The 19,292-nt window shown below is 41.4% G+C and overlaps 3 non-coding genes across 3 annotated transcripts; 2 read left to right on the top strand and 1 right to left on the bottom strand.

Moving 5' to 3' along the window:
- Window positions 1-8,931: 8,931 nt before the first annotated feature.
- On the top strand, window positions 8,932-9,045 carry LOC140287597 (U5 spliceosomal RNA). Its single transcript, XR_011911738.1, has one exon. It is a non-coding gene; the product is annotated as a U5 spliceosomal RNA (small nuclear RNA).
- Window positions 9,046-9,353: 308 nt separating this feature from the next.
- Window positions 9,354-9,537, top strand: LOC140287591 (U2 spliceosomal RNA). The gene has a single exon (XR_011911732.1). It is a non-coding gene; the product is annotated as a U2 spliceosomal RNA (small nuclear RNA).
- A 3,244-nt stretch (window positions 9,538-12,781) lies between these two features.
- Window positions 12,782-12,895, bottom strand: LOC140287601 (U5 spliceosomal RNA). Its single transcript, XR_011911741.1, has one exon. It is a non-coding gene; the product is annotated as a U5 spliceosomal RNA (small nuclear RNA).
- Between the last annotated feature and the right edge of the window lie 6,397 nt (window positions 12,896-19,292).

The raw sequence follows: 19,292 nt of genomic DNA, 5'->3' as shown, positions 1-19,292 counted from the left end.
AGTGAAGGAATTGATTTTATAGATAAAATCCCAAATCATGCAGAACTCCTCAAAAGGGGCGTATGGCTTAATCACAAGTGTGGTTCTTTCTCATTCAGGGTAGTATGAGGAAGTTTATGCTTGAAATATATGTAGAAATGGGTACATATGAAGGACAAAGCAGTGTTAACTTAGTTTGAGTGAAGGAATTCATTTTATACATAAAATCCCAAATCATGCAGAACGTATGAAAAGAAGCTTATTCTCGGATTCCTGATCCTTCAGTTTTGCTCTTTCTTCTATTGCAAAATACAATGTTGTTCTTTGTTGAAGTCGATCTAGACATTGATAAATATGAAGGAAAAAGCAGTTTTAACTTGGTTTGAGTGAATGAATTCATTTTATACATAAAATCCGAAATCGTGCAGAACTCATGAAAAGAAGCTTATTCTCGGATTCCTGATCCTTCAGTTTTGCTCTTTCTTTTACTGCAAAGTACAACGTTTTTTGTTGAAATCTATCTAGACATTGATAAATACCAGCCGAAACTCTGCTGCCGCTTTTGATAATTTATGGTTGGGCATTCTTACATTTTCTTACCCGCTTTTTACAAATTATGATCTTACATTCACACCTACTTGCAGTCGAACACCTTCTCATCCACTTATGATCATGTGCGGTTGGGCTTTCGCACCTTTTCTTATGCATTTTTCAGTAATTATGGGTGGACATTCAGACCTTCTTGCACCTGAACACCTCTGCTCCCTCTTTTGATGGTGTATAGTCGGGCTTTCGAGCCTTTTCTTCCCCGATTTTTACAAATTATGGTTGGACATTCAGACCTTGCAGCCGAAAACCTCCGCTCCCTCTTTTGATCATACATTGTCGGGCATTCGCCCCTTGTCTTACATGGTTTTTACAAACTTTAGTCAGACATTCACACCTTGCAGCTGAACCACCTCCATTCCCTGTTTTGATCATGTGTGGTCTGGAAATACTACCTTTTCTTCCCCCGTTTGTGAGTAATTATGGCTGGACATTCACACCTACTTGCAGCCGAAAAACCACCTCTCCCGCTTTTGTTGATGTATTGTCCGGAATTCTAGTCTTTTCTATCACATTTTTCAGCAATTATGATCTGACATTCACACCTACTTGCAGTCGAACAGCTCTGCTCCCGCTTTTGATTATGTTCGGTCAAACCTTTTCTTAACTGCTTTTTACAAACTTTGGTCGGACGTTCACACCTTCTTGCAGCCAAACACCCCCGCTTCCGCTTTTGATGGTATATATTCGGGTATTCGAACCTTCTCTTACCCTCTTTTTACAAACCATGGTTGGACTTTCATACCTTCTTATAGCTGAACAACTCCACTCCTGCTTTTGATGATTTATGGTTGGACATTCGCATCTTTTCCTACCCATTTTTCAGTAATTATGGGTGGATATTCACATCTTCTTGCAGCTGAACACCTCCTCTCCCGCTAATGATCATGTAAGGTTTGATATTCGAAAATTTTCTTTCATGTTTTAAAGCAATTATTAATGGACATTCACACCTACTTGCAGCCGAACACCACCTCTCCCGCTTTTGATGATGTATGGACCGGCATTCTTACCTTTTCTAACACATTTTTCAGCAATTATGGTTGGAGAATCACACCTACTCACAGCCGAACAACTCCGCTACCGCATTTGATGGTGTATAGTCGGGATTTCTCACCCTTTCTCATCAGCTTTTTGCAAATTATTCTCTGACATTCACACCTACTTGCAGTCGAACAGCTCTGCTCCCGCTTTTGATTATGTTTGGTTAGATATTCGAACCTTTTCTTAACTGCTTTTTTACAAACTTTGGTCGGACGTTCACACCTTCTTGCAGCCGAACACCTACGCTTCCGGTTTAGATAGTGTATATTCGGGCATACGAACCTTTTCTTACCCGCTTTTTACAAACCATGGTCGGACTTTCACACCTTCTCTTAGCTGAACAACTCCGCTCCCTCTTTTGATTGTGTACAGTCGGGTAATTTAACCTTTTCTTACCCGCTTTTTACCAACTATGATCGGACATTAACACCGTCTTACAGCGGAACACCTCCGCTCCCTCTTTTGATGGTGTATGTTCGGGCATTCGAACCTTTTCTTACCCGCTTTTTACAAACCAGGGTCGGATTTTCACACCTTTTAGTAGCCGAACAACTCCGCTCCCGCTATTGATTGTGTACAGTCGGGTATTTTAACCTTTTCTTACCCGCTTTTTACCAACTATGGTCGGACATTCACACCGTCTTACAGCGGAAGACCTCCTCTCCTATGATCATGTACGGTTTGATATTCGAAAATTTACTTTCTTGTTTTAAAGCAATTATTGATGGACATTCAAACCTTCTTTTTGATGGTGTATAGTCGGGCTTTCGAGCCTTTTCTTCCCGGTTTTTACAAACCATGGTCGGACTTTCACACCGTCTTACAGCGGAACACCTCTGCTCCCGCTTTTGATGGTGTATAGTCGGGCATTCGAACCTTTTCTTACCCGCTTTTTACAAACTATGGTGGGACATTCAAACCTTCTTGTATCTGAAAACCTCCACTCTCTCTTTTGATCATACATTGTCGTACATTCGCACCTTTTCTTACCCGCTTTTTACAAACCATGGTCGGACATTCACACCTTCTTGTAGCCGAACACATCCGCTCCCGCTATTGATTGTGTACAGTCGGGTATTTTAACCTTTTCTTACCCGCTTTTTACCAACTATGGTCGGACATTCACACCTTCGTACAGCGGAACACCTCCGCTCCCTCTTTTGATGGTGTATGTTCGGGTTTTCAAACCTTTTCTTACCCGCTTTTTCCAAACTATGGTCGGCTATTCACAGCTTCCTCTCCACCATACTTGTATGGTTGGATATTCACACCCACTTGCATCCGAAGACCTCCGCCCCAAATTTTGTTGATATTTAGTCGGACATTCGCACCTTACCCGCTTTTGGCAAACTATGGCCTTCTTGCAGCCAAGCACCTCTGATCTCGCTTTTGATGATGTAAGGTTGGGCATTCAGACCTTGCTTCACCTGCTTTTCACCAAATATAGTCGGACATTCACACCTTCTTGAAGCCGAACACTTTCGCTCCAACTTTTAGTGTTCTATCACACCTTTTTTTCACCGCATTTTATACATTATGGTTGGAAATTTTCAACCACTCTCATCCGAAGACCTCTCCTCCCGCTTTTGTTAATATATTTGAACTTTAGTCGGACATTCAAACCTTCTTGCAGCTGAACCACCTCCGCTCCCTGTTTTGATGATGTATGGTTAGGCATTCACACCTTTTTTTTGCCCATTTTTCAGGAATTATGGGTGGACATTCACACCTTGCAGCTGAACACCTCCTATCCCACTTATGATCATGTGCGGTTTGATTTTCGAAAAGTTTCTTTCATGTTTTCTAGCAATTATTGATGGACATGTAGACCTTCTTGCAGCTGAACACCTCCGCTCCCGCTTTTGATCATACATTGTCAGGCATTCGCACCTTGTCTTACCCACTTTTTACAAACTTTAGTCGAACAGTCACACCTTTTTGCAGCCGAACACCACCTCTACCGCTTTTGATGATGTATGGTCCAGCATTCTTACCTTTTCTAACACATTCTTCAGCAATTATGGTCGGACATTCACACCTACTCAGAGCCGAACACCTCCGCTCCCGCATTTGATGGTCTATAGTCGGGCATTCTACAGCGGAAAAGACTCATTCTTATGTTTGGTTAGATATTCGAACCTTTTCTTAACTGCTTTTTACAAACTTTGGTCGGACGTTCACAATATCTTGCAGCCGAACACCTCCGCTTCCGCTTTTGATGGTGTATATTCGGGCATACGAACCTTTTCTTACCCGCTTTTTACAAACCAAGGTCGGACTTTCACACCTTCTCTTAGCTGAACAACTCTGCTCCCTCTTTTGATTGTGTACAGTCGGGTAATTTAACCTTTTCTTACCCGCTTTTTACCATCTATGGTCGGACATTCACACCGTCTTACAGCGGAACACCTCCGCTCCCTCTTTTGATGATGTATGGTTAGGCATTCGCACCTTTTCTTACCCATTTTTCAGTAATTATGGGTAGACATTCACACCTTCTTGCAGCTGAACACCTCCTCTCCTGCTTATGATCATGTGCAGTTTGATATTTGAAAATTTTCTTTCATGTTTTCTAGCAATTATTGATGGACATTCAGACCGTCTTGAAGCCGAAAACCTCCACTCCCTCTTTTGATCATACATTGTTGGGCATTCGCACCTTTTCTTACCCGCTTTTTACCAACTATGGTCAGACATTCACACCTTCTTACAGTGGAACACCTCCGCTCCCTCTTTTGATGGTGTATGTTCGGGCATTCGAACCTTTTCTTACCTGCTTTTTACCATCTATGGTCGGACATTCACACCGTCTTACAGCAGAACACCTCCGCTCCCTGTTTTGATTATGTATGGTTTGACATTCGCACCTTCTCTCACCCGCCTTTTACTATGGTCGGCCATTCACAGCTTCCTCTCCACCATACTTGTATGGTGGGATATTCACACCCACTTGCATCCGAAGACCTCCGCCCCCACTTTTGTTGATATTTAGTCGGTCATTCGCACCTTACCCGCTTTTGGCAAACTATGGCCTTCTTGCAGCCAAACACCTCTGATCTCGCTTTTGATGATGTAAGGTTGGGCATTCAGACCTTGCTTCACCTGCTTTTCACCATATATAGCCGGACATTCACACCCACTTGCATCCGAAGACCTCCGCCCCAAATTTTGTTGATATTTAGTCGGACATTCGCACCTTACCCGCTTTTGGCAAACTATGGCCTTCTTGCAGCCAAACACCTCTGATCTCGCTTTTGATGATGTAAGGTTGGGCATTCAGACCTTGCTTCACCTGCTTTTCACCAAATATAGTCGGACATTCACACCTTCTTGCAGCCGAACACTTCCGCTCCACCTTTTAGTGTTCTATCACACCTTTTTTTCACCGCATTTTATACATTATGGTTGGAAATTTTCAACCACTCTCATCCGAAGACCTCTCCTCCCGCTTTTGTTAATATATTTGAACTTTAGTCGGACATTCAAACCTTCTTGCAGCTGAACCACCTCAGCTCCCTGTTTTGATCATATATGGTCTGGCAATACTACCTTTTCTTACCCGTTTGTGAGTAATTATGGCTGGACATTCACACCTACTTGCAGCCGAACACAACCTCTCTCGATTTTGATGATGTATGGACCGGCATTCTTACCTTTTCTAACACATTTTTCAGCAATTATGGTTGGAGATTCACACCTACTCACAGCCGAACAACTCCGCTCCCGCATTTGATGGTGTATAGTCGGGCATTCTCACCCTTTCTCATCAGCTTTTTGCAAATTATGATCTGACATTCACACCTACTTGCAGTCGAACAGCTCTGCTCCCGCTTTTGATTATGTATGGTTGGATATTCGAACCTTTTCTTAACTGCTTTTTACAAACTTTGGTTGGACGTTCACACCTTCTTGTAGCCGAACACATGCACTCCTGCTTTTGATGATGTATGGTTGGGCATTTGCACCTTTTTTTTACCCATTTTTCAGGTATTATGGGTGGACATTCACACCTTCTTGCAGCTGAACACCTCCTCTCCCACTTATGATCATGTGTGGTTTGATTTTCGAAAATTTTCTTTCATGTTTTCTAGCAATTATTGATGGACATTTAGACCTTCTTGCAGCTGAACACCACCTCTCCCGATTTTGATTATGTATGGACCGGCATTTTTACCTTTTCTAACACATTTTTCAGCAATTATGGTTGGAGATTCACACCTACTCACAGCCGAACAACTCCGCTACCGCATTTGATGGTGTATAGTCGGGCATTCTCACCCTTTCTCATCAGCTTTTTGCAAATTATTCTCTGACATTCACACCTACTTGCAGTCGAACAGCTCTGCTCCCGCTTTTGATTATGTTTGGTTAGATATTCGAACCTTTTCTTAACTGCTTTTTCACAAACTTTGGTCGGACGTTCACACCTTCTTGCAGCCAAACACCACCTCTCCCGCTTTTGATGATGTATGGACCGGCATTCTTACCTTTTCTAACACATTTTTCAGCAATTATGGTTGGAGATTCACACCTACTCACAGCCGAACACCTCCTCTCCCGCATTTGATGGTGTATATTCGGGCATACGAACCTGTTCTTACCCGCTTTTTACAAACCATGGTCGGACTTTCACACCTTCTTGTAGCTGAACAACTCCGCTCCCTCTTTTGATTGTGTACAGTCGGGCATACAAACCTGTTCTTACCCGCTTTTTACAAACTATGGTCGGACATTCAAACCTTCTTGTAGCCGAACACATCCACTCCTGCTTTTGATGATGTATGGTTGGGCATTCGCACCTTTTCTTACCCATTTTTCAGTAATTATGGGTGGATATTCACACCTTCTTGCAGCGGAACACCTCCTCTCCCGCTTATGATTATGTGCGGTTTGATATTCGAAAATTTTCTTTCATGTTTTATAGCAATTATTGATGGACATTCATACCTTCTTGAAGCCGAACACATCCACTCCTGCTTTTGATGATGTATGGTTGGGCATTCGAACCTACTTGTTGCCCGTTTTTCATTAATTATGGGTGGACATTCACACCTTGTCGCAGCCAAACACCTCCGCTCCCTGTTTTGATCATGTATGTTTTGACATTCGCACCTTTTCTCACCTGCTTTTTACTATTGTCGGCCAATCACAGCTTCCTCTCCACCATACTTGTATGGTAGGAAATTCTCACCCACTCTCATCCGAAGACCTCTCCTCCCGCTTTTGTTAATATTTAGTCGGGCATTCGAACCTTTGCTTACCCACTTTTTAAAAATTATGGTCGAACATTCACACCTACTTGCAGCTGAATACTTCCGCTCCACCTTTTAGTGATGTATGGTTGGCATTTGCACCTTTTGTTACCCTCTTTTTATACTGATTGCTGAAGATTAAGTTGTTCTTTCTCAAACTACAATTTTTTTTTAATTGTTGAAACTTTATTTGAAGTGGATAAATAAGGAGGACAAACAGTTTTAAGTCACGCTGATAGAAGAAATTAATTTTATAGCAAAATCTGTATTTCATCATATGTCGAGAGATGCTTATTGCTGAAGAAGTTCTTTCTCATTCTACAAAGTACAACGTTGTTTATCGTTGAAACTTTATTAGACATGAATAAATATGAAGGACAAAGCAGTCTTAACTTGGTTTGAGTTAATTAATTCGTTTTATAGGAGAATCCGAATTCGTGCTTATTTTCGGATTCCTGAAGAATGAGTCTGGTTCTTTCTCATAATACAAAGTTTGTTGTTTATTGTTGAAACTTCATCAGAAGTGAAGAAATAAATGAATGCCTATCAACAAATGTGGGATCTAAACTCTACTGCTTCCTCTAAAATAATTTCTTTTCTCAATTCAGAAATGTGTGTGTGTAAGTCACAACACCCGTGACACCAAAACGGCTTTCTTTTCTCTCTTTTCTCTACACTCTGCACTGTGAGCACACACACCAAATCAGAAAGGCTTTTTTCTCTCTTTTCTACATTATGGACTGTGGGGACACAAAACCGCTCTCTCTTTTTTTTTTTGATTGTGTGCCAGGGCGTTGTCTCACGTATTAGATTATGCTTAAGATACGAATGGGTTTATCAGTCACATCAGAATCCATACATACTGATCCTCCCGTAATAAAATGGTCGGATCTTATCAAACACACTTTGTTTCTTGTGACAATCAAGTCAGCGAAACAGCGTATACACGTCAAGACACTGAATCAAGTTTGCCACAAGAACTCATAAGTTTGGCAGTATTGCTCTGCCGTCAGCAATCATACACCCATTTTATTTTCGTGAGACATGTGCAAGCACCTGTTCATCTACTGTTCTATCACTATGAATTAGTGATCTATTATCAATAAGGATACTTCTACAACTACTATCAAAGTTTGTCCAGACTTCTTATGTTGTCAGTTGCTATATATGAATAAGTGGGTAGCTACTGACAAGCATTAAGCATGTCACACAGCCCAAACATATAACATTTCAGGACACACCACACAGTTAACAACCACAGTGAAGTGTCAAAGCCCAAAAATTCAACAGGACACTTACACAACACATTCAAATCAAACAGTCAGACAACATACAAGAACATATACCCCAGCCGGCATTGCTCCCTGCCTATTTTCCTACAGCTCACTATGTGTGCGCACACCTTTATTCACAAACTCTTCAACTTATACTCTTTTACCGAAGCTGCTACAGCTCGATTGGCCGAATACCCTTAGATCCTATTTCGGTGAATTTGACATCTGCCTTACATGTAACAGATTAGCGGTTTAGCAGTTTTAATTTAGTTTGAGTGAAGGAATTCATTTTATAGCAAAATCCGAAATCGTGAAGCACTCATGAAAGTAAGCTTATTCTCGGATTCCTGAAACTTTAGATTTGCTCTTTCTTTTACTGCAAAGTACAACGTTGTTTTTTTTGTTTAAATCTTTCTAGACATGGTAAATATGAACGACAAAGCAGTTTTAACATAGTTTGAGTGAAGGAATTCATTTTATAGATAAAATCCCAAGAGTCTGCAGAGAAAAGAGAGTGAATGCGAAGTAGACTTTAACACGGCTATGGGAGCGAGCCGAGTGTAAGCTAACCGGGAGAATTGCTTGAAAGAAACGCGACACCAAATGAGCGGTCAGAACAAAGCCTCAATACGGGATTCTCGTGGTGTTTTTGTTGCTGCCTTGTCTTTTGCATAGAGTAAAGGGGGGGGCAAGCGTCTCAACCAAGCAAAGCTCACCATGGGGAAGGTGGCTATACCAACTAGCCTGATGCCCTGCTCCCGCAGTGACGGATAATCGTACTCTGGTTTCTCTTCATAACATACAAGTCTTTCGCCTTTTACTAAAGACTTCCGTGGAGAGCAGCACTAATGAGTTGTTTCTATTATTGGCAGGCTTTACCTTTGCGGGTGAAGCCCTTTCTGTCTGTGCAAAAGAAATCTTGCTACTTTGCAGAGTGACTTCTCTGAGTAGAGTCGCCTTACTTGTTGCGACTGTGCCGATGTTCGAAGCTGGAGTGCAAAGTTGTTGCTTGAATGGTGCTTGCTGGAGCATGCGGGAGTGCAAAGTTATACCATTTAAAAGGGCTGAAGAGTGCTCAGTGCAGCGGGTGGGCGGAGGTGCAACGTGACACTCTGGCCACCTATGGCCATAAAAAGAACACTGCTACAAGTGCGCATTGTGCCAGCAAGGGCCCTCGGACCTGAAACAGTGGACAGTTATCGCTTCTCGGCCTTTTGGCTAAGATCAAGTGTAGTATCTGTTCTTATCAGTTTAATATGTCCTCTATACGAGGACAACATATTAAATGGATTTTTAAGAATAGGAGTTGAAAAAGAAGCTTGCTCCGTTCACTCCAAGCCTCGACCCGGTACTGCAGTGCCGCTGGGAACGGTGCGCTCTCCTCTGCTCTTGTGAAAAAGCAAACAGCGGTGCAGGATGGAAGTTTCAGGGAGCCCAAGATGAAACTTTCTTTTAATCTGCTGAGAAAAGAGAGTGAATGCGAAGTGGACTTTAACACGGCTCTGGGAGCGAGCCGAGTGCGGGCTAACCGGGAGAATTGCTTGAAAGAAACGTGACACCGAATGAGTGGTCAGAACAAAGCCTCAATACGGTGTTCCCGTGGTGTTTGTGGCTGCCTTGTCTTTTGCACAGAGTAAAAGACAAGGCAGCCATCGAATAGATTGTTTCTACTTGGTCAGCCGAGGAGCGGGGGGGGGGTGCAAGCGTCTCAACCAAGCAAAGCTCACCAAGTAGGAACAATCGGGCCCTTTTCGATGGCTGCAACACCTGAAAGAGATATTGATGCGAGACCCGATCAAATGCTTTTTCAAAGTCTAAATTTAAGATGACAAGCCGGGTGTTTCTGTCTCTAGCGTAATCAATGATGTCTCGAATCAGTACGAGGCTGTCGGTGAGTTGTCTCCTTGAGATGGCACAAGCTTGGTCTGGGTGAATTACCTCCTCTAAAACAGAGGACATCCGTGTCGCTAAAACCTTGCTAAAAAGTTTACAGTCAAAGTTTAAAAGTGTGATGGGCCTCCAATTCTTTAGGTCAGTCTTATCATTTTTTTTATAAAGTAGAGTCACTATTCCCACTCTAAAACTGTCAGGCAGTCGGTCGAGTTTTTCAAAATCTTTAAAAACATCTAAAATGTCTGATGATAAAAGGTCCCAATAGGGCAGATAGAATTCTGCAGGAAGCCCGTCTAAACCCGGAGCTCGACTTCTCTTAAAACCTGTTAGGCATTTTTTTAACTCTAAAGCAGTAAAATTCTGTGTCAAGTGTGCATTCTCTTTTACGGTTTTGTCAACGAATTTTAAGATTTCTGCCGATGTTTCCAAGTGCACTGGTTTCTCTTTGTACATGTTACTATAAAAGGTATGTACAGTTTCAATCATCTCTTGTGTGGATTTTGTTAAAAACCCATCTTCTCTTTTTAGATTTTGAATACACTCCTTTTTATTTATAACTTTCTTTCTTTTTCACCTTCCTCAATTTCCTGCTCCCTGCTTCTTACAAAAATTCCTTTACTCTTTATTTCTGCTAAAACTGACATTTCCTTTTTGACATCTTTGATTTCTTCTTTAAAGTCTAAGCCACACTGATTTAGTTTAAAGTAGCGCTGTAAGCGTTTATGTAGTCCCATCATACATCTATTCTCTTTCCTTTTTTTACGTTTACCTTGCTGTTTAAAAAAAGTCTGGGTCGTTTCCTTCACCATTTCCCACCATTGTGCATGTGTTTCGTAGAGGTCTTGAAGGGTCTGCCACTCTTTATAACATTCCCTGTACTGACTGACTATGATTTCATCCTCCAACAGGGAACAGTTGAGTTTCCACAGACCACTTCCTACCGTCACACCAGAAGGGGGTGAAAGGGTGCAGGAGAGCATAAGGTGGTCTGAAAAGAAAACAGGGGTTAATCTAACATCAGTGGGTGGGCAATCTCTAGTAAAGAAATAATCAATGCGAGAGGCTCTAGTGCCATCATGACTAAACCAGGTGAAGCCCTCCTCTCTGGGATGCATGGTTTTAAAACAGTCAGTAAGCTTAAAATCCCTGCATATGCCCTGAAGTAAAATCAAAGTCTTATCCACTTTAAAATCTACCCCTGCTCTTTTTCTATCTTTCCTGCTCAAGATACAGTTAAAATCCCCTCCTACAACTAAAGGTACTTGCCCTAGCATGTAAAGCTGTATATCTTCTAAAAGGTCATACCTTTCATTTTTTCCATTGAAACCATAAATATTTAAGAGGTTAAAGTCTTGCCCCATAAAATTCAAGTGTGCTAAAAGTGCCCGTCCGTCTCTCACCACTGTGCTACCTTTCACCAGAACATGCGGATTTTTAATTAGAATGGCCACACCATCATTTTTATTTTGATTTGAGCCACTCCATATCGATAAATGGGGCCACATTTCCTCCCATTGTCTATGGTTTTTTAAAAAAGGTAGTCCACATTCTTGTATTAAAAACACATCTGATTTTATGGAGTCTAAGAAGGATAAAATACTCTGGGCTCTTGTCTTTGATTTCACACTTTTCACATTTAGTGTTGAGAAGGTGAGAACCATTAAAAGCATAAAGGAAAGTAGGTATGTCATTTTCGTTTTTCTAAGTTATCAAAACAAATTACACACAGGTTATTTCTTGGGAAACTAGCTCTTCCTTCATTTCTTTAGGTGAAAAGTGAGTAGGGTGATCTATATTTCCTTTTCGGACTCTCGGTGTTGGCCTCTGACGCAATGTTGCATTTAACTTTGAGTCCCTGGGGGTTGATTGCAGAGCTGAAGTTAAAAAGGAGACCTCATTTGGTGAGTCGGAGGGGAAGACTCTAGGTTCTTCCTCTGAAGAACTGTCTGAAAGGGACCTAACCCTTCCCCTCTTCTCTGATACCACTGGGGAATCAGAGGCTCAGATGCCGTCCTCTTCGGCTGTTGACCTTCGGGGAGGTGAGTATCTTCACTAGACTCACCTGTCTGCTCTTCCTCCTCATTTAGCGTAGCTCCACCCTCTGCCTGTGAATTCTCACAGACTTCAACACTGAGTGGTGAGGCCTCTACAGGCCCCTCCCCTTTTTGCTCCTCACTTCCAATCCAAACTTTTGGCGGGAAGTTTGAATTTATTGGGTCAACCTCTTCACTTTGTTCACCAACTGCCACCTTTGGTCCTTCTCTTTGTTGGCTTGACTGTGGCTTTACCGTCTTTGATTTGTTGGCAAAAGATTTAGGGCAATCTCTGAAGAGGTGATTTAATTCTCCACAGAGATTACATTTCCTGCCATTTGGACACTCTCCAAAAGTTTGCCCAATTTCTCTGCTCTTCCCACTTAACACCTTGGTACAAGCCTCAACCAGGTGCCCATGCTCACCACACTTGCGGCAGAACTTGGGCTGCCCCTGGTAGTGGATGTAACCTCGGTTTTCAAGGTGGCCAGAGTGTCGCCCACCCGCTGCACTGAGCACTCTTCAGCCCTTTTAAATGGTATAACTTTGCACTCCCGCACGCTCCAGCAAGCACCATTCAAGCAACAACTTTGCACTCCAGCTTCGAACATCGGCACAGTCGCAACAAGTAAGGCGACTCTACTCAGAGAAGTCACTCTGCACAGTAAGAAGATTGCTTTTGCAAAGACAGAAAAGGCTTCACCCGCAAAGGTAAAGCCTGCCAAAAATAGAAACAACTCATTAGTGCTGCTCTCCACAGAAATCTTTAGTAAAAGGCGAAAGACTTGTACGTTATGAAGAGAAACCAGAGTACGATTATCCGTCACTGCGGGAGCAGGGCATCAGGCTAGTTGGCATAGCCACCTTCCCCATGGTGAGCTTTGCTTGGTTGAGACGCTTGCTCCCCCCCCCCCCCCTTGCTCCTCGGCTGACCAACTAGGAACAATCGGGCCCTATTCGATGGCTGCCTTGTCTTTTACTCTGTGCAAAAGACAAGGCAGCAACAAAAACACCACGAGAATCCCGTATTGAGGCTTTGTTCTGATCGCTCATTCGGTGTCGCGTTTCTTTCAAGCAATTCTCCCGGTTAGCCCACACTCGGCTCGCTCCCATAGCCGTGTTAAAGTCTACTTCGCATTCACTCTCTTTTCTCAGCAGACTCTTGGGATTTTATCTATAAAATGAATTCCTTCACTCAAACTATGTGAAAACTGCTTTGTCCTTAATATTTACCATGTCTAGAAAGATTTAAACAAAAAAAACAACGTTGTACTTTGCAGTAAAAGAAAGAGCAAATCTAAAGTTTCAGGAATCCGAGAATAAGCTTACTTTCATGAGTGCTTCACGATTTCGGATTTTGCTATAAAATGAATTCCTTCACTCAAACTAAATTAAAACTGCTAAACCGCTAATCTGTTATATGTAAGGCAGATGTCAAATTCACCGAAATAGGATCAAAGGGTATTCGGCCAATCGAGCTGTAGCAGCTTCGGTAAAAGAGTATAAGTTGAAGAGTTTGTGAATAAAGGTGTGCGCACACATAGTGTGCTGTACGAAAATAGGCAGGGATCAATGCCGGCTGGGGTATATGTTCTTGTATGTTGTCTGACTGTTTGATTTGAATGTGTTGTGTAAGTGTCCTGTTGAATGTTACATGTTTGGGCTTTGACACGCTTCACTGTGGTTGTTAACTGTGTGGTGTGTCCTGAAATGTTATATGTTTGGGCTGTGTGACATGCTTAATGCTTGTCAGTAGCTACCCACTTATTCATATATAGCAACTGACAACATAAGAAGTCCGGACATACTTTGATAGTAGTTGTAGAAGTATCCTTATTGATAATAGATCACTAATTCATAGTGATAGAACAGTAGATGAACAGGTGCTTGCACATGTCTCACGAAAATAAAATGGGTGTATGATTGCTGACGGCAGAGCAATACTGCCAAACTTATGAGTTCTTGTGGCAAACTTGATTCAGTGTCTTGACGTGTATACGCTGTTTCGCTGACTTGATTGTCACAAGAAACAAAGTGTGTTTGATAAGATCCGACCATTTTATTACGGGAGGATCAGTATGTATGGATTCTGGTGTGACTGATAAACCCATTCGTATCTTAAGCATAATCTAATACGTGAGACAACGCCCTGGCACACGATAAAAAAAAAAAAAGAGAGAGAGCGGTTTTGTGTCCCCACAGTCCATTATGTAGAAAAGAGAGAAAAAAGCCTTTCTGATTTGGTGTGTGTGCTCATAGTGCAGAGTGTACAGAAAAGAAAGCCGTTTTGGTGTCACGGGTGTTGTGACTTACACACACACATTTCTAAATTGTGAAAGGAAATTATTTTAGAGGAAGCACTAGAGTTTAGATCCCACATTTGTTGATAGGCATTCATTTATTTCTTCACTTCTGATGAAGTTTCAACAATAAACAACAAACTTTGTATTATGAGAAAGAACCAGACTCATTCTTCAGGAATCCGAAAATAAGCTCTATTTTATGAGTTATGCACGAATTCGGATTCTCCTATAAAACGAATTCATTAACTCAAACCAAGTTAAGACTGCTTTGTCCTTCATATTTATTCATGTCTAATCAAGTTTCAACGATAAACAACGTTGTACTTTGTAGAATGAGAAAGAACTTCTTTAGCAATAAGTATCTCTCGACATATGACGAAATACAGATTTTGCTATAAAATTAATTCCTTCTATCAGCCTGACTTAAAACTGTTTGTCCTCCTTATTTATCCACTTCAAATCAAGTTTCAACAATTAAAAAAAATTTGTAGTTTGAGAAAGAACAACTTAATCTTCAGCAATCAGTATAAAAAGAGGTGCAAATGCCAACCATACATACCTAAAAGGTAGAGCGGAAGTATTCAGCTGCAAGTAGGTGTGAATGTTCGACCATAATTTGTAAAAAGCGGGTAAGAAAAGGTTCGAATGCCCGACTATACACTATCAAATGTGGGAGCGGAGGTGTTCGTCTGTGAGTAGGTGTGAATGTCCGACCATAATTGCTGAAAAATGTGTTAGAAAAGGTAAGAATGCCGGACCATATATCATCAAAAGCGGGAGAGGTTGTGTTCGGCTGCAAGAAGGTGTGAATGTCCAGCCATAATTACTCACAAACGGGTAAGAAAAGGTACTATTGCCAGACCATATATGATCAAAACAGGGAGCGGAGGTGGTTCGGCTGCAAGAAGGTTTGAATGTCCGACTAAAGTTTGTAAAAAGCGGGTAAGACAAGGTGTGAATGCCCGACAATGTATGATCAAAAGAGGAGCGGAGGTTTTCGGCTGCAAGAAGGTCTGAATGTCCACCCATAATTACTGAAAAATGGGTAAGAAAAGGTGCGAAAGCCCAACCGCACATGATCATAAGTGGATGAGAAGGTGTTCGACTGCAAGTAGGTGTGAATGTAAGATCATAATTTGTAAAAAGCGGGTAAGAAAAGGTAAGAATGCCCAACCATAAATTATCAAAAGTGGCAGCAGAGTTTCGGCTTGTATTTATCAATGTCTAGATAGATTTCAACAAAAAACAACGTTGTACTTTGCAGTAAAAGAAAGTGCAAATCAAAAGTTGTAGGAATCCGAGAATAAGCTTATTTTCATGAGTTCTGCACGATTTCGGATTTTATGTATAAAATGAATTCCTTCACGCAAACTAAGTTAACACTGCTTTGTCCTTCATATGTACCCATTTCTACATATATTTCAAGCATAAACTTCCTCATATTACCCTGAATGAGAAAGAGCCACACTTGTGATTAAGCCATACCTCCCTTTTGAGGAGTTCTGCATGATTTGGGATTTTATCTATAAAATTAATTCCTTCACTCAAACTATGTTAAAACGGCTTTTACCTTCATATTGATCAATGTCTCGATAGATTTAAACAAAAAAACGTTGTACTTTGCAGTAAAAGAAAGAGCCAATCAAAAGTTTTAGGAATCCGAGAATAAGCTTATTTTCATGAGTTCTGCACGATTTCGGATTTTATGTATAAAATGAATTCATTCACTCAAACCAAGTTAAAACTGCTTTTTCCTTCATATTTATCAATGTCTAGATCGACTTCAACAAAGAACAACATTGTATTTTGCAGTAGAAGAAAGAGCAAAACTGAAGGATCAGGAATCCGAGAATAAGCTTCTTTTCATACGTTCTGCATGATTTGGGATTTTATGTATAAAATGAATTCCTTCACTCAAACTAAGTTAACACTGCTTTGTCCTTCATATGTACCCATTTCTACATATATTTCAAGCATAAACTTCCTCATACTACCCTGAATGAGAAAGAACTACACTTGTGATTAAGCCATACGCCCCTTTTGAGGAGTTCTCTATGATTTGGGATTTTATCTATAAAATCAATTCCTTCACTCAAACTATGTTAAAACGGCTTTTACCTTCATATTGATCAATGTCTAGATCGACTTCAACAAAGAACAACATTGTATTTTGCAGTAGAAGAAAGAGCAACACTGAAGGATCAGGAATCCGAGAATAAGCTTATTTTCTTATGGGCAAGTGGGAACTGCTTTGTTCTTCATATTTATCAATGTGTAGATGGATTTCAACTTCTTCTACTGTAAAGTCCAATGTTTTTCTTTGTTGAAGTCGATCTAGACATTGATGAATATGGAAGGACAAAGCAGTTTTAACTTGGTTTGAGCAAAGCAATTCATTTTATAGCAAAATCCGAAATCGTGCAGAACTCATGAAAGCAGGCTTATACTCTAATTCCTGAAACTTTAGATTTGCTCTTTCTTTTACTGCAAAGTACAACGTTGTTTTTTTGTTTAAATATTTCTAGACATGGTAAATATGAAGGACAAATCAGTTTTAACATAGTTTGAGTGAAGTAATGCATTTTATAAGCAAAATCCCAAATCATGCAGAACTCACGAAATGCTTTTTCTTGCTTTTCACTGCTTTTTACAAACTTTGGTCGGACGTTCACACCTTCTTGCATCCGAACACCTCCGCTTCCGCTTTTGATGATGTATATTTGGGCATTCGAACCTTTTTTTACCCGCTTTTTACAAACCATTGTCGGACTTTCACACCTTCTTGCAGCCGAAATCCACCTCTCCCCCTTTTGATGATGTATGGTCCAGTATTCTTACCTTTTCTAACACATTTTTCAGCAATTATCGTCGGACATTCACACCTACTCACAGCTGGACACCTCCGCTCCCGCTTTTGATCATACAATGTCGGGACATCGCTCCTTGTCTTACCAGCTTTTTACAAACTTTAGTCGAACATTCACACCTTCTTGCAAGTGAACACCTCCGCTGCCGCTTTTGATGATGTATAGTCGGGCTTTCGAGCCTTTTCTTACCCGGTTTTTACAAATTATGGTTGGACATTCAGACCTTGCAGCCGAACACCTTCGCTCTCTCTTTTGATCATACATTGTTGGGCATTCGCACCTTGTCTTACCCGCTTTTTACAAACTATAGTCAGACATTCACACCTTGCAGCTGAACCTCCGCTCCCTGTTTTGATCATGTATGGTCTGGCAATACTACCTTTTCTTCCTCCGTTTGTGAGTAATTATGGCTGGACATTCACACCTACTTGCAGTCGAACAGCTCTGCTCCCGCTTTTGATTATGTTTGGTTGGATATTCGAACCTATTCTTAACTGCTTTTTACAAACCAAGGTCGGACTTTCACACCTTCTTGTAGCCGAACAACTCCGCTTCCGCTATTGATTGTGTACAGTCGGGTATTTTAACCTTTTCTTACCCGCTTTTTACCAACTATGGTCGGACATTCACACCGTCTTACAGCGGAACACCTCCGCTCCCGCTTTTTATGGTGTATAGTCGGGCATTCGAACCTTTTCTTACCCGCTATTTACAAACTATGGTAGGACATTCAAACCTTCGTGTATCCGAAAACCTCCGCTCTCTCTTTTGATCATACATTGTCGGACATTCGCACCTTTTCTTACCCGCTTTTTACAAACCATGGTCGGACTGTCACACCTTCTTGTAGCCAAACACATCCGCTCCCGCTATTGATTGTGTACAGTCGGGTATTTTAACCTTTTCTTACCCGCTTTTTACCAAGTATGGTCGAACATTCACACCTTCGTGCAGCGGAACACCTCCGCTCCCTCTTTTGATGGTGTATGTTCGAGCATTCAAACCTTTTCTTACCCGCTTTTTCCAAACTATGGTCGGCTATTCACAGCTTCCTCTCCACCATACTTGTATGGTGGGATATTCACACCCACTTGCATCCGAAAACGTCCGCCCCAAATTTTGTTGATATTTAGTCGGACATTCGCACCTTACCCGCTTTTGGCAAACTATGGCCTTCTTGCAGCCAAACAACTCTGATCTCGCTTTTGATGATGTAACGTTGGGCATTCAGACCTTGCTTCACCTGCTTTTCACCAAATATAGTCGGACATTCACACCTTCTTGCAGCCGAACACTTCCGCTCCACCTTTTAGTGTTCTATCACACCTTTTTTTTCACCGCATTTTATACATTATGGTTGGAAATTTTCAACCACTTTCATCCGAAGACCTCTCCTCCCGCTTTTGTTAATATATTTGAACTTTAGTTTGACATTCAAACCTTCTTGCAGCTGAACCACCTCCGCTCCCTGTTTTGATCATATATGGTCTGGCAATACTACCTTTTCTTACCCGTTTGTGAGTAATTATGGCTGGACATTCACACCTACTTGCAGCCGAACACAACCTCTCTCGCTTTTGATGATGTATGGACCGGCATTTTTACCTTTTCTAACACATTTTTCAGCAATTATGGTCGGAGATTCACACCTACTCACAGCCGAACAACTCCGCTCCCGCATTTGATGATATTTAGTCGGGCATTCTCACCCTTTCTCATTAGCTTTTTACAAATTATGATCTGACATTCACACCTACTTGCAGTCGAACAGCTCTGCTCCCGCTTTTGATTATGTTTGGTTGGATATTCGAACCTTTTCTTAACTTCTTTTTACATATTTTGGTTGGACGTTCACACCTTCTTGTAGCCGAACACTTCCACTCCTGCTTTTGATGATGTATGGTTGGGCATTCACACCTTTTTTTTGCCCATTTTTCAGGAATTATGGGTGGACATTCACACCTTGCAGCTGAACACCTCCTATCCCACTTATGATCATGTGCGGTTTGATTTTCGAAAAGTTTCTTTCATGTTTTCTAGC

The sequence above is a fragment of the Leuresthes tenuis genome, unplaced genomic scaffold, assembly GCF_036924035.1.
Source record: "Leuresthes tenuis unplaced genomic scaffold, fLeuTen1.0.hap1 SCAF_154, whole genome shotgun sequence".
Lineage (NCBI taxonomy): Eukaryota > Metazoa > Chordata > Actinopteri > Atheriniformes > Atherinopsidae > Leuresthes > Leuresthes tenuis.
Note: the sequence above shows the minus strand (reverse complement) of the source record. Positions and strands in the feature narration are given on the sequence as shown.